The following is a 14,278-nucleotide window of genomic DNA, read 5'->3' as shown; positions in this document are numbered from 1 at the left end:
GTTTACACAGGCAGGAACATAAGTGAATTTCTATACTACTTTGAGTGACGGTTGGCAGAGTGCTTGGTACAAGCTGCTATACTGGAACAAGTGCATCAGGTGGTAATTCCTGTGAGACAGTCCAATCACAGAAACCATAGGATGAAGTTAATACAAAAATCCCCGTAAAGTGAAGCAAATTATCTCCCACTGGGGCCTAATCTCCTTAAATGTAGTAAAAAAAAAATAAACCCAAAGTTTACAGTCATGAATAGTTACAAGAGTAGAAAGAAACGCTAAGCCAGTCCAACAAGCTGTAGATACACATGTTTTAGATAGTTTTCAGATCTATTTTCCTTAGAGATGCTCCTTTATTGATTGACAGTGTTAACTCATAAAGGATGCAGTGGTAAGCCCTGCAGTATACTAGTGGGCAAGTGGAAAGATGTTCCAGGAAGGCCTTTGTGTTTCTTTGGCATTCACACAAAGAGGACAAATATGGAGTGATCACATGGGCTGTTAGGAGCTGCTGAACCTGGTACCTTGAGAGAGGGGAGGCTGCTCCTGCTGCGTGTCCTTGCATTCAACCAGTAGTGAGACTGAGCATGTATTCCCAATAGACACCCTCCAACACACAGTGTATGTGTATATATACTGGCCATGCAGATCAACACCAACAGAAAACACAGCATAAACACTAGTAGTGGATTCACCCTGTTCCCCTCTCTGGCTGATCAGAGTGAATGGCATTTAATAGAAGATATACATATATATATATACACATACATATAATATGGATCCATCCAGAGCCTGGCTTTAGACACTCAGTCTATCCAGTAGCTGGCTCCTGGATTTCTTGGCCTCTCCAGGTTGCTGGCAGCTGGGTATGCAAGCCACTGGGCCTTGCTGTTACTCAGGCTTTTGTGTACACACACACACTCTTATGCATGCACAGACAGACACATAATGGATCCTCCAGGAGCTAGCCACAGACATTCAGTCTATCCAGTAGCAGGCCCTGGATCCTCTTGTGTCCAGTTGCATTGTGCACAGACACATAAATGCAAAGGAGTCTCTCAGTTGATTCCCAAATTTCAGCCTCTTCAGGAGTTGGCTTGGACTACTGGATTCCTCCATTAGCCAACTTTCAGCCCCCAGGTCTCTCCAGTGTCTGGCCCAGACTTGTGGCTGCTTTAATACCCAGCTCCCAAACCTCTATCCTACTGGCATGGTAATACATCTTCAGTTAATGACTATACACTGATGTGGGCATCCACCAACTATATATGCTCTCTGGTCTCTGAGGTTGCCAGCACTCCAGGAAAACAGGTCACTATGGCCTGCGGTCCTCATTTCAGTTGCTGACAGACCTCCACACACTCTTACCCCTTCTATTGCTTGCACCCTAGATATAGTGGCCCTTATGATTCATGATAACACTCTAGGTGCTGGTGCTTAAACCCTTCACTCCCTTCAGTCTCTGTAGTTGCTCCTGTGATCTGTGGTTTGACTCCAGCTGCTGGAACTTAGATCTTAGATACACAATGGCACACAGACTAGAGTACCCTCACCTAAGAAAATACTTGAAAATCGAGTTTAGTAAGAAGATGGGACAGATTGTAGTGATCGGGTGAAGGACATGGACAGATAAGAGTGATAACCAGCAACTTGTTTACATACAAACAGCTCCTTTATCTCTCTAATTTTCCATGCCTGTTCTACCCCAAACCACCTTGATCCCTCCTTTTCCCAACCCTTGGTTCATCTCCTGAACATCTTGTGAGTCTGGTAAAATCCCAAAATGCTCTTCCCTTATATTCTATAGTGAGTCCCATGCCTCTACAGAGAGTAATCTCCTCCAATCTATAAGGTATTCTGGAGAGGTTTTCCACTGACTCATCTCGAGGGGTTCCACACTCTGGCTGTGGGCTGATCTCCTTCCTGTGACAGCTCTGGAGAAACTGAGGCCTCTGGTGAGGTTATTGGGGTTCCCCTGCCTGCCACTGTGCCTCTATGCTCCTTTGTGTGTGTGGAGACAAGCTTTTAATCACAACTGAACTGATGAGATGAGCAGAAAAGCTTCTTTTCTGCCTTCACAAAGCATTTCAGGAGACAATACAGTCTATCCAAACTTTTTGTGTGAAATGACTTGAGTCTTTCATTAAATGGGCAAAAGGATCCAAGGTCTTGCCTCACTGGCTAGATCTGCAGGTAATACAATTCTTCACTGAATTCAAGTTTGGTTGCAAAACTGTACTAAGCCTGGCTTGCCGTGACTCTACATATTTACAATGAATTGCACTGTTTTCCCCCACATCTGTTGTTTTATCACTAGCTGTTCTATATCATGAAGTACTTGTGTGACTTTTGCTATTCAGCTTTTGTTTTCTTCTGTCACAAATAATTGAGCATCAGCAGCAAGTCTTGTCGCTTTACTGTCCACTATATAATTTGTGATGAATTAGGCCCCTAGTGTAGGTCCAGATGAATATCCAGTGCCGAACTTCACCATTGTGTAAAAGATCCACGTACCTCTGTGTTAAATTTCTCATATTTAATGCAGTTATTTATCCATAATCCATGTCAGTTTATCCATGTCAATTTGGCTCTTCAAAAACCTTAGGTGAATGACCTTTTCAAAGGGCTTTTGGAAACCCAAGTGGACTATGTCATTTTGATTATCTGTTTCCATGTGCTCCGACAAAATCCAGGAGATCTATGAAATGTGACTGGTTGCTTGCCAGGACCAGGCATCACATTCTTCTACTAAGTCTCCAAATGTGGATATGTCGATGGGTTGATTTTTGCTGACAATGAGGAAAAGGAAATTATACATCTGGTCCCTCAGCTTCAAGAATTTAATTTCTGGGACACTTGCTGTTCCATTTGGTTTTTTTTAAATTAGTTATTAGTTTCAAAAGTCATTAGGTGTGAATAAATGGAGAGACAGCATAACTAGCAAATCTAATTTCCATATAACAGGAAGTTTCTGATTTTTCCAGACTTACTCACACTAGTGATAACTTGAAATTATTTCAGTTAGATTTTATTAGCCAGAAAGATACTGACCAGAATAAATTAGATGTTGGCAGAAAGATCTATAAATTTCTTTTCTTATTCTTTTGTATCTTTGTTTTGGTTTAAAGCTTTTAATCTTTCAGGGTCAGTACAGACCGTTACGCACATCTACTTGTACCTGTGTTATAACACAGGCCATGAGAGTATTACTCGGTGGTTCTGTGTGAAGCCTAGTAGATTGTGCTTAATTGGGGGTTTATCTTTTAGAAAGCTGTCTCACTGAGATGCTGAGGAACCTACCAACACTTAAAAAAAAATGTATTCCAGTAGTTAATTACTTTCATTTAAAATTTGTATTTTTCTTCCTATTCAGATTTTTCTAGTTTTGGTTTTCAAACAGTGAATCTTGTCACGTCTTTGTTTGTTTAATTAAAGAAATGGGATGCTATTTAACTAATCTGATACTATATATGCTTTCATTTATGTCAATATGCAATAAATTTCTGTACATTTATTTACTTATGTCTCTCCCTCCTCTGATTGTTAGATTAAGGGATATCCTGTACCCCTGCTCTTGTTATAAGTTCAAACACAGTTTCCCAAGAAAATTCAGTCACTGGTAGTTACTTTCATATTTCTTCTTTTTCTACCAAAAAGGAAACAAAGAAAAGGAACTCTGCCTGCTAAATAAATTCCTCTTGGTGCCACCTGTAGTTTTGCCCAGCAACAATGTCACAAACAAAAGTCACAACAGCAACAAAAGTCACAGACAGTAAACAAACAGTCTCTCCTATGCTAAAATCTCTACAAACTAGCATGACTGTCAGTCACTTTTTGCCTGATGTGAAAAACAAAACCCTATTTCAGTATTAGCAGTTAATGTTATTGAAATTGCTGAATAGCCAGTTCAGCTCAATATTACTGGAGGAAAAAAAAGGTAATTTGAGGAATCAGATGGATTAAATTCATTTTTTAAATTATAAAACCATTTTCATGGTTACCATTTGCTTTAGTTACTATTTTTTATCATATGTTTTCTAGCTTAGCTGCATTTGTCATGTTGCTGGTAATGTAGTTATGTTTAATTTCTCCTATAAACCCTTGTAGGAGGCTGTGTATAATTCTATTTCTGTCATTACAAATTCTGATTCATCAGTTTAGATTGTTGTTCTGAAGTCTTGGTTGCTAGGAACAGCGGTTTGCCTCCTTGCCAGGAATTGAGGATTTGTTTTCTTCCCAGAAGAAAAGCTTGTTATTTACTTGTTCGTAATACGTACTTTGTCTGCACAACTGATATTTGGATCCATTTGTAGTTAAGGTGTGTTTTCAAGTAAAAGTCCTTCATGAGTGCAGCAAGTATATCAACACCAAGTGGGTAGAAATATCATAGCAAAGCAATACATTTAGCATTTAAAATTTATTAAAGGATGGATCCCTGCCTTATGACCTTGTATCAGCGATAAGCCATTAACCTGCAAGCACTTGGGTTTGTATTCAGTCTGTCAGTTAACTGTTGTAATAGATTCATGGACCAGCACTATAGTGGTCTGTTCCTCAGGGGTGATGGAAGGCTCTTTCCTTCCTTTTGCACTAAGAAACTTTTCCCTATTTAGTACTATTTCAATTCCATAGGGAGAAAAATCTAAATCTGTGTTAACTGGAATCAAGTTTAATTATGTGAAAGCAGATTTTGGAAAGTAAGATCTGAAGATCACCTGACAATCTGGTGTCAAAAGGAGACCTGACTGCTCTGACTTGTTAAGCTAATGGGATATGACATAACAAAAGTCCTTTTTTAAATTTTTACCCCTGTACCAGTACAGGCTGGGGACTGACCTGCTGGAGAACAGCTCTGGGAGAGGGACCTGGGAGTGCTGGTTGATAATAAACTAAACACGAGCCAGCAAAGTGCCCTTGTGGCCAAGAGAAATGTGTTAAATATCAGAGCTCCTATCGTTAAGTGCTCTAAACATAACACATTAAACGTTTGAGAACAAATCCTCAACTGCTTTTAGGGCATCTGGGCCTATTTACACCAACTGAATATTCTTTCAAGACAGAAGGGACTGTAAAATCCCAAACAGCTGTTTCTCTGCACTTAGCATCAAACCTCAGAACTGTCCTTGTGATGCTACAGGAAGGATGAGAAAACTGCTGAGTTACTTCAAAGCAGCCTAACAGTGACAAATTGAGCAAAACTGATTGATAATAAGCTAACCATAGCCAGCAATGTGCCCTCATGGCCAAGAAGGCCAATGGCATCCTGGGATGCATCAAGAAGAGTGTGGCCAGCAGGTCAAGGGAGGTTCTTCTCCCCCTCTACTCTGCCCTGGTGAGGCCTCATCTGGAGTCCTGTGTCCAGTTCTGGGCTCCTCAGCTCAAGAGCGACAGAGAACTTCTGGAGATAGTTCAGTGCAGGGCCACCAAGATGATCAGGGGACTGGAACATCTCTCATAAAAGTAAAAGCTATGAGACCTGGGGCTCTTTAGCCTGGAGAAGACTGAGGAGACCTTATCAATACTTATAAATACCTAAAGGGTGGGTGCCGACAGGAATGAGGCCAGTCTTTTTTTCTGTAGCACCCAGTGACAAGATGAGGGCTAACAGGCACAAGCTAGTGTTGTTCTGAAAGAATTGCAAGAACGGTTCTTTTTGTGCTCTTTTTTTGGGTTCCTAACCTGAGGGCAGTCTCAGTGAGTTGGTTGGTTGATTGGTTGGAAGGATATAACCATGAGTTGCTTGGACCCAAGGCCAGAAAATCTTTATTGTGGCTTTGCTTCTCCCTTGTTGAGTGCGAATGCAACAATTTCCCCTCTTGGAAACTGAGTTAAAGGAGCTTAGACTGGATTTGGGCTTTTTGCCTTCTACCTATTCTACCATGAAGTCGGTTGCCCTGAAACAAGGTGAGGAGTTCAGTCTCTGCTTTATGCACTGCTGGGGCCCTGGTCTCAGCCCATATCCATTCCTATAAGGTCTTGCTGCACCCTGAGGAGTGTAAATATACCCACCCTTAATTACAATGTTGCAGTCAATATTCTTTTCATGTTTTCTCTCTTCTGTTGTAGGAGTCTTGAGTTTACTTCTGTTACCTCAATGGGCAGTCCTGTTCTTTTCCACCTTTATGGGAAAAAAACACCCTTATGCAGTTAAGGATGATGGGACTAAGTAAGAAACAAATTGAATTCAAGAAGATGATGAGACCTAGTGAGAAGTATCCTAATGCATTCAACATATGTCAGTCTATAAATGATTTTGTTCATGTTATTTGATTTTAAATCCTTCTTGTTTTACATTGAGTACAATTTAAAAGCCAGTGATTACCATACATTATATGTAATAGAAATACTTGGAGTTTTAGAAGCAGCTCTGTCAGGCTCAGCTCTCTGGTTGCTGATGTTGTTCTAGAGAGCAGTGTGTATAAATATACATTGAGAGAATCTAAGTGACTGCTGAAAGGTCCAATGGAGGTTTGAAAGCAAAAATTTCACGACTAATACTATGATGCATTTTTGAATTTTCTCTATCAATCTCAGTATCCTGACCACAATGTAGTTTTGATTACTTACATTCTGTTTCTTTCAAATTCCCTGCTGTGTTTTGTGTTTGACTTTTGTAGCATTTGACACTGCCTGTCCTAATCCATTTTGGTAGTGATGTAGCAATTTGCATAGCACAACATTTTCCTCCAGAGGTGTAAAACAGCATTTCACCATGTAAATTGGCAGAAGGGAGGGCAGTTATTCCCTTGGTGTGCATACAGCCCATGAATTAATCCTTCTGGGTGAAAGATGCTCTGTAAGTGTAAGATCCTTATCAAGACTGTTAAAAAAACCTGAATACTGCTTGAAGAATCTTAAATATACTTCTGACACTTTTTCCTTGCTGGCAGCGCTAGTTCTTCAGTGCTTTTCCTGCTCTTCTTTAACTCTAATGTTTTGGAGTTTTCTTTAAAGAATATACGCTGAGAATCCTGGCTCCCACAGCTAACTGTTATTGAGCTGGTCCTGGAGCTTTTCCCTGTAGATGCTATTAGCTGTTCTAAAACCTGTATCAATCAAAGCTGCATGCAAAGAGTATGCCTCTATTTAAAGTACTTCTTGAGTTTGACGTGTAATTCCTCAACGGATGGAATAATTTCTAGGCATCATGCCTAGTGACTAATGATACTAAATGTCCTCTGAGAATACCAGTCACTGATGTCTTAAATTATGATGATCAACAGTAAGCCAAGTTCTGACAGAGCTAAGCCTTATGGGAAGTGCTAGTACTGCACACGCAGAGGCACACACATACATATATATCCTGCGTGTTGTCCTTCTACTGTCTTGTTATGTTGTCTCTTGACTCTTATTACCCTCTTCTGAAATGTTTCGCTTTCATTGCTGTGTTTTTGCTGCTGTTTGCCTCATAGCTAAAGCTGCTGGAAACTCATTCCTCCCCGGCAATTGGAATCAAAACAGAAGATGGTCCTCACCTCAGACTCAACCTCCCTGCCTCAAGGGTTGGAAACTCTGGGAGATTGCAGTTACATGACATCGGTGCCCCTGTCCTTGAAAGTCAGAGCCCCTGCATCCTACCAACAGCCTGATATGTTTGCCAACCTTGTGAGGGAAGGGGCTCTTTAGACCACAAGTGTGCTCTCTCCTCTTCTCACCTGCACTGGCTCATATCTTGTAGTTCCAGCAAGACCCACTGATCTCAATAAATGAAATGGTCTGCAGGTCCATTCCTGTGATGTCATTCATGATTTCTGCTTCCACTGTTTTCTTCCAAAGTTTTGTTCATAAGTTTAGCTGGAGGCAAAACCTGATGGTCGGATAATTGTGGATATTTTGAGCTTAACGCTGCATGTTCTTACTGCTTTTCTTTCAAGTATCATTCATTATACAACCCTTTGTACTTCACAGTACTTTTCTTTGAAGTTCTATATGCGATTTACACAGATTAATGTAATTGATGTGAGCCTGCTTTGGTGGAACAGGTAGAAAATTGACACTAGAGTTTTGCAGATATAACAGAATAGCGTAGTCACACAGCCTGGGACGTGACCTGGCTTTTAGTCATGAGCTTTTAACTTTAGGGCTAATAGCAGTGTTTCTATGATCTCTTAGGAAAGAGATGTCATGTTTAACTTGGCTGCTACCTTTATCTTATCTCTACCTTTATTTCAAATAGGAAAAATTAGTCTCTTCAATGGTCTTATGGTGTTTTGTTGTAATTGTCACGATTCTCAGTTTTCTCTCTTGCTGTATAGTTCTTAAATAGGCTGCTTCTATCATGTATTTCATACCTCAAGAAGGGGTTGCATGCCCAAAAGCTTATTCAGTTTTTTCAAAAAGCCATACATATCAGTCTAATAAAAGAAGCTACGCTGACCTGCCAGCTTTGTCTTGTAGAATTCTTCACATCCTCTGCGTTCCTTCAGTACTGAACAGGGAGTTTCAAACTGGGCCATAAAGTTTCCATTAAATGCATAGGCAGAATCTGGCAGCTGGTTTTAAGTTTCAGACTTAAGTTTTGTTAGGTAGAGCAGTTTTTCTGGTGATAATGAGAACATCTTTTTGTGCAGTCTAAGTCTCGAGTTACAGTAATTTTTGACCTTTCACAAGTAGTAAAGTCAGAAAAAAAAGATCAGATGAACTTCCAGGGATTTAAAATTCAGTCCAAACGAGCATCCAGCACTTGAGATTGTTATCAGATACTTATATAAATGACTCATATCTAGAGGGATATCTTATATAGCTTTACCATCCTTTGCTGTTGAACTGAAATAATGTGAGGACAACTTCCTTCATTACATCTCACCATTTTTTTGTATCAGAAGAGAAATAGGAAGCAAACTGTCTGAATTTTGTGAAGTTTCTTTAACACACTGGATTTCTTTTCAGTTTAGAGAGACTGAGGAAAGATAGAGATTTCCTGATTATTCAAGTTATTTTCTTCTTTCCCACTAAATATATTGTCTTGGACAAAAATTCAGAACTTAAATACCTGACTGTGTTTATATGTGCACGTATATATGTGCTTCTGTCAAATATACATTATTTATGCACACATCTGTGTTATTAAAGAATGCTCAGAGACACAATAACAAGCATTTCCAGTGTAGTCTTATTTCCACTTGTGTATAAAAGTCAGCCAAATGTTAAAATTACAACCATTTTGCAGCTATTTGCAGAACATGAATTATTTCTTCTCACTTCGATGTGTCATTGTAATTAATTCACATTGGAGAATAACATTCCATTTTTAGCTAGATCCATTTAATTCTGAGTCCTTGTTAGAATGTAGCTTAAACAATGACCACATCTTATGAAAATATACAACAAGAAAATAACATCTGCTGCACTGTGTTGGCAAACACCAGGCCTAATGAATGGTTGTCACTATCAAAACAGATGTCTGTTTTCAGTTAAAAAGAATATTCTTTAACAGTTTAAGTAAATTCTTAAATTAATTTAACTCTTGTTTGCACTTGGTGGCTCAAATTGCTATGCTACGATGGCACATGATGGAAACTTTGGTAGAATGAAAGGTTTCTGTTTCCCTTAAGAAGTCTGACTTAAATGTGACATCTAAGTTGGCTTGTGGAATCCATAAGGACAATTTGGTTTGATAAGGATTATCTCACCAGTAGGAGAAACCTTTCATAATTTGCTGAATATAGTAATCTACTTAGATTACAGTTCAGAATACTGGAGAATTTTGCTGAAGTGGAAAATGAATTTTTAAGGGCAAGAGTATACATTGTCCTGGCATATAATCAAGGGAAATAGAAACAGCTTCAGTGCTCTCTACTCCATTCACTGTATTCTCAGCAATTCTCAGCCTGCAAATCTTGCACTAGAGAGTGCAAGAGTACATCTACACCGCTTCTTAGAGTTAACAATGCCAATCCTCAAAGCAATGAACAAACTGCACACAAAGCCCGTAGATCTGTCCACAGGTCACTCTTCCATTTGTCTCTCCTCAGTGAAGTGTCGTTAAATTCAGTTCCTTTCTTTCTCTTGGGATAAGAAGTTGCTTTAAACCTTTCTTGGTTATTGAGATTGCTATTAGGAAAGTTCATTTTCTAATGCAGGAATTTTTTTTCAGTTGAGACATTCAGTATATGAGAACATTCTGTGGTATTCAGTGAACGAGTTGAGACATTCTGTGGTCTACAGGTCAGGACAGAGCCAGCAATGCAGATTCCAGGTGATTTCTCTGAATTTATAGAATATTTTAACCTTGTGACAGTGTCTCTAGCTGTCAAGTTTCATAACTACATGTCTGCTTCCATGCAGATGTGCGCATTAGGTGGTATATTTCGACCACATTTTTTCATAATTGAGGCATCAATACTTGAATAGCCTCATTGTGTCATACATTCTCTTTCCTAGGTCACTTTTTCCTCAAAGCAGGCAGCATTTAAGGAGATTAATTGATTTTTGAGTGTGAGTCAGCAAATTACATGTTGTGTTTTATCTTTGTCATACACAGAAAATTACTATTACAGTGTGTCAGTAATTCACAATGACATAGAAATTGGACTGAAGCCGGCACGTATCACAGAGTGGTGAAAAATGCTCATTATTCGATTTATATTTATGGACATCAAGAAGAATTAAAAATAAATCTGTAGGTATTATTGAGGCTTTTGCTGTTTTGCCAAGGTAATCCCTGATTATTGCACATACTTAAAGAATTAAAGAGCACAAGCTCAATGCCACTTAATGTAAAAAGTCTTTCAACCCTTGCACTGTGAAAACTTACTGGATTGCTATATTTTCCTTACTGGAAAGTGCAATCTTTAATTTTGTAGCTGAAGTTTTAGATATTCCTTACTCTTTGTAAGGTATTGACTTCTTCTCGTAAATGGTTCTCAGTAAGACGCTGAACCTAAATACATGCAGTAAAACCTATGGGAGGAAGTTTTTCCAAATGGTTTCCAGTTTCCACAAAGGAGCTCTTCCTGAACTACTTACCACTTCAAAACTATGGTTTTGGGTTTTTTAATCCTCTGATCTTATTCTGTAGCAAGTGTGATGCACTGATTATCTTGTAGGAGGCAGTGAACTCTGTCTTCTTACTCCTTTGATGCTTCTTGTGTTTGATTGCATCTACACTACATCTCCCAGCCAATAGCAGGAGCAAGGCAAGGGAGAGAATGTAAGTGGAGAGAACCTCCTGGGCTTACAAATGAACAAAGCCTTGAATCATCATTTATTCCACAGTTACAGTTTATGATGCCCTGGATGTATGTGGAATCCCAGAAGAAAGTTGGTTTCTTTGACTTTTCTCTGTCTTTGCAGTGATGCACCCTGAAATGAAAACAACCATGCAAGCTATTTTGGGGTGTCAGATCTCCTTTTCAGACTTGTTTCTGCTCCTTAATCTTCCACTGGGGTAGATCTTCAGGTATTCTGGTCTATAAAAACACATAAACCCTTCTGTTCATGTAATTTATCTTCCTTTCACACAGACTTTGATTAAAAAATGCTTTTCTTTTATGCCTGGTAATAACCTATATACTTTACAGCCTCACCAGAGCCAAAAATAAGAGGCAGAATATGGCCTCTGGACTGAAACTGAAAGAAAGTTTGACTCACTATATTCTGACAGGATGGTAGAACATCCTTTTCTATTCCTTGCCTTTTCGCCATGTCGAATTGGAAGAACCTCTCTTCTGTATATTTTCTCTTGTGAGATGGAGGGACAGAGCTAGGTGGATGGAGGACCTACAAACTTGTTTCCCAGCCTCCAAGCTGACACAATGGGCACCTAGAGTTATGCAGTCAGGGACATCTGAACTGTTGTGCTGCCTCCAGATGTGCACTGGACCTACACCTGTGTATGAATGTCTTGAACAAGAACACATACTGAACTGCACAGAAAAACTGACAAATAATGAGTCACCAAGAACTACAGTACTGGTCTGATTCTGAAGAAATGTGAGAGCAGATTGGCTGAGCTGCTATCAAAATATCTAGAACTGTTTAGACACTGAAGAAAAATTATTTTAGAGGCAAGTAAGGGAAATAATTACCCAGAGAAAAATTGACTTAACAAAAATAGTCTACTTGAAATATTCAAATCAAGGGGAACGCAAACAGTGAAAGTTTTTGTTAAGGTTAATCAGTCTATTTCAATGTATTCATTCAGTCCTCTTTGTGTGTCAGAGAACATAGTTGGAAAAAAAGAACTTGTAGGAGGATATACTTAAAATACCATCAAACAATAAATTCTATACACATATTTGTATTTTGCTATTATAAAAATACACAGATTACAGAAGATCAACTTTAGCTTTGCAGTGGAACTTTCTATCTAAAGGATTTGCTAAGTGTAGGTTAAAACAAACAAACAAACCTCCACATCAACAGAAATTGTAACAAACCCCTATAAGTTTGTGTGATTTTGAAAAATGTGTACTTGTAGAAAAGCTATTTCAGGACACAGTCCCTAATAAAGATGAGACAAGTTTTTTATTCCCTCACCTCTTTCCTACATATCTTACAATCCTAGCAAATACCAGAGAATACATACCTCCAGAAGTTAAACTCTTTCTAATTAAAATCAGCTCTGAATTTTGAATGCTTATTGCAGGTAATAGCCAGCAAACTTCACTTTTGGCAATGTCCTCAGTCAAAGGGAGAACTGTGAGGCTAGACTTGTTTCTTTAAAAAAAAGACAAAGAAAAGGAGTGAATGGAGGAACAGCCTTTTGTACTGTATTTGATACCTTAGTGTAATTGTAGCACATCTGTGTCAATAGAGACACTGATTTCCTTTATGCTGCTGGCCATCTTTTGTACGGGAAAAGTACAAGTCTTGCTTATAGTTTTTTGAAGCAAAGAAAGTGTTAATGCCTGATCTAGAGGATTAGTTTTTATCTGTACTGTGAAGAAAATACGAGGTCACTGCATAGACGTTTGCAGCTGATAAAAATGAGTGGAATGGGAAAAAGTGAGCAAGGCAGGTAATTTAAGAAGACCTGGTGGTATTGCGTTATGTGCATTTACACATGACAAGTGAAAGGCTGTGTGTTTCAGAAGCAGAAAGGTGTAGATCCCACTTAGTGAGGGCTGTGCCTTGAGAAAGAAAGCTTCAGAAAGGACGGGGAATGGCCAGGGTTTGAAGGATAATTGGTTGAACATGTACTCCTGGTTTTCCACTGAGGCTAAGTAGCTAGCACAGTCCTTGGCAGTGTAGCAGAGAGAATCCAGTAAGGGGGTCATGCAGCATTAGTGTGCCTGTTACTGGGCTTCCTTGTCTTGTGCTGGTGTTAATACACTTAGAAAAGGAGAGATGAGAGAAGAGTGAGTAGAGAACTCAGTAGATCTCCCTGAATAAAAGGTAAGATCTCACATTCAACCATTCAGGTGACTCGGGGTGACTTAATTACTCTTAATACACCCAGGAAGATTTGTAGTAGTGCAGTTTTAATGAGCTCTAATAGGGGAATTGGGCCAATTCATATTGGAAGTAGAGTTCCAGATTTTCTAATGGGATGGTAATTAGCTCCTGGGACATGGCAGTCGTGATAGATTTTCCATCACTTCCAAGACCTTAAATCTGATTATTCACTTCTCTATACAATTAGTTTTGACTGCAGCTTATTAAAGTGACTTGGGAATTGTTGGGTGAGGCTATCTGCTCTGGCTAGGGGAGTGTTTTCTATTTTAAACTTACTTGAAGTTGATGTACAGTCCTAGTCTGCAGAGAGTTCCAAGATTCAGTTTTGCTGAAAGTACAAATGGCCTTTAAAATTGCAGACCCCTGGAACTTGTGTTGGCAGGAACAGAAATGCCCTCCCTCATGGTTTTTCTCTCAGGCAGCATTTAGTTTCTTCAGTGTGGTCTCTGCTTATCCTGATCATCTATGTCCTCACTGAAACTCCAGTAACACCTGGCAGATCACTGTATTCTTGCCACTGTTTTTCAGCAGCACTTGACCATGTGAGAGTAATTCTCTGCACTCAGTGGTTATATCTATTGGAGAGTCCTGTAAACTCCACTGAATACTGCCATAGTATTTTTGATGTGACAGAATGGGAAATCAACTCCAAACCTCTTAAATGTATGTATGACTGTGGAAGGACAAGATGCAGCTAATTCAAGAGAACTACTTCTGTAACCAGTCCACCACTGTTCAGTGTAAGTCTGTTTCTTCCAAAGCTGATTATAAAAAACTGAAGGCAAGTACTGTGGTTACCTGGACACACATAATTTGCAGTGGTGAGGAGAAGTAATGAAATTGCCTTTTATCTCAAAAGAGATGGATGTCTGTGGGATGCATT

The sequence above is a fragment of the Colius striatus genome, chromosome 2, assembly GCF_028858725.1.
Source record: "Colius striatus isolate bColStr4 chromosome 2, bColStr4.1.hap1, whole genome shotgun sequence".
Lineage (NCBI taxonomy): Eukaryota > Metazoa > Chordata > Aves > Coliiformes > Coliidae > Colius > Colius striatus.
Note: the sequence above shows the minus strand (reverse complement) of the source record.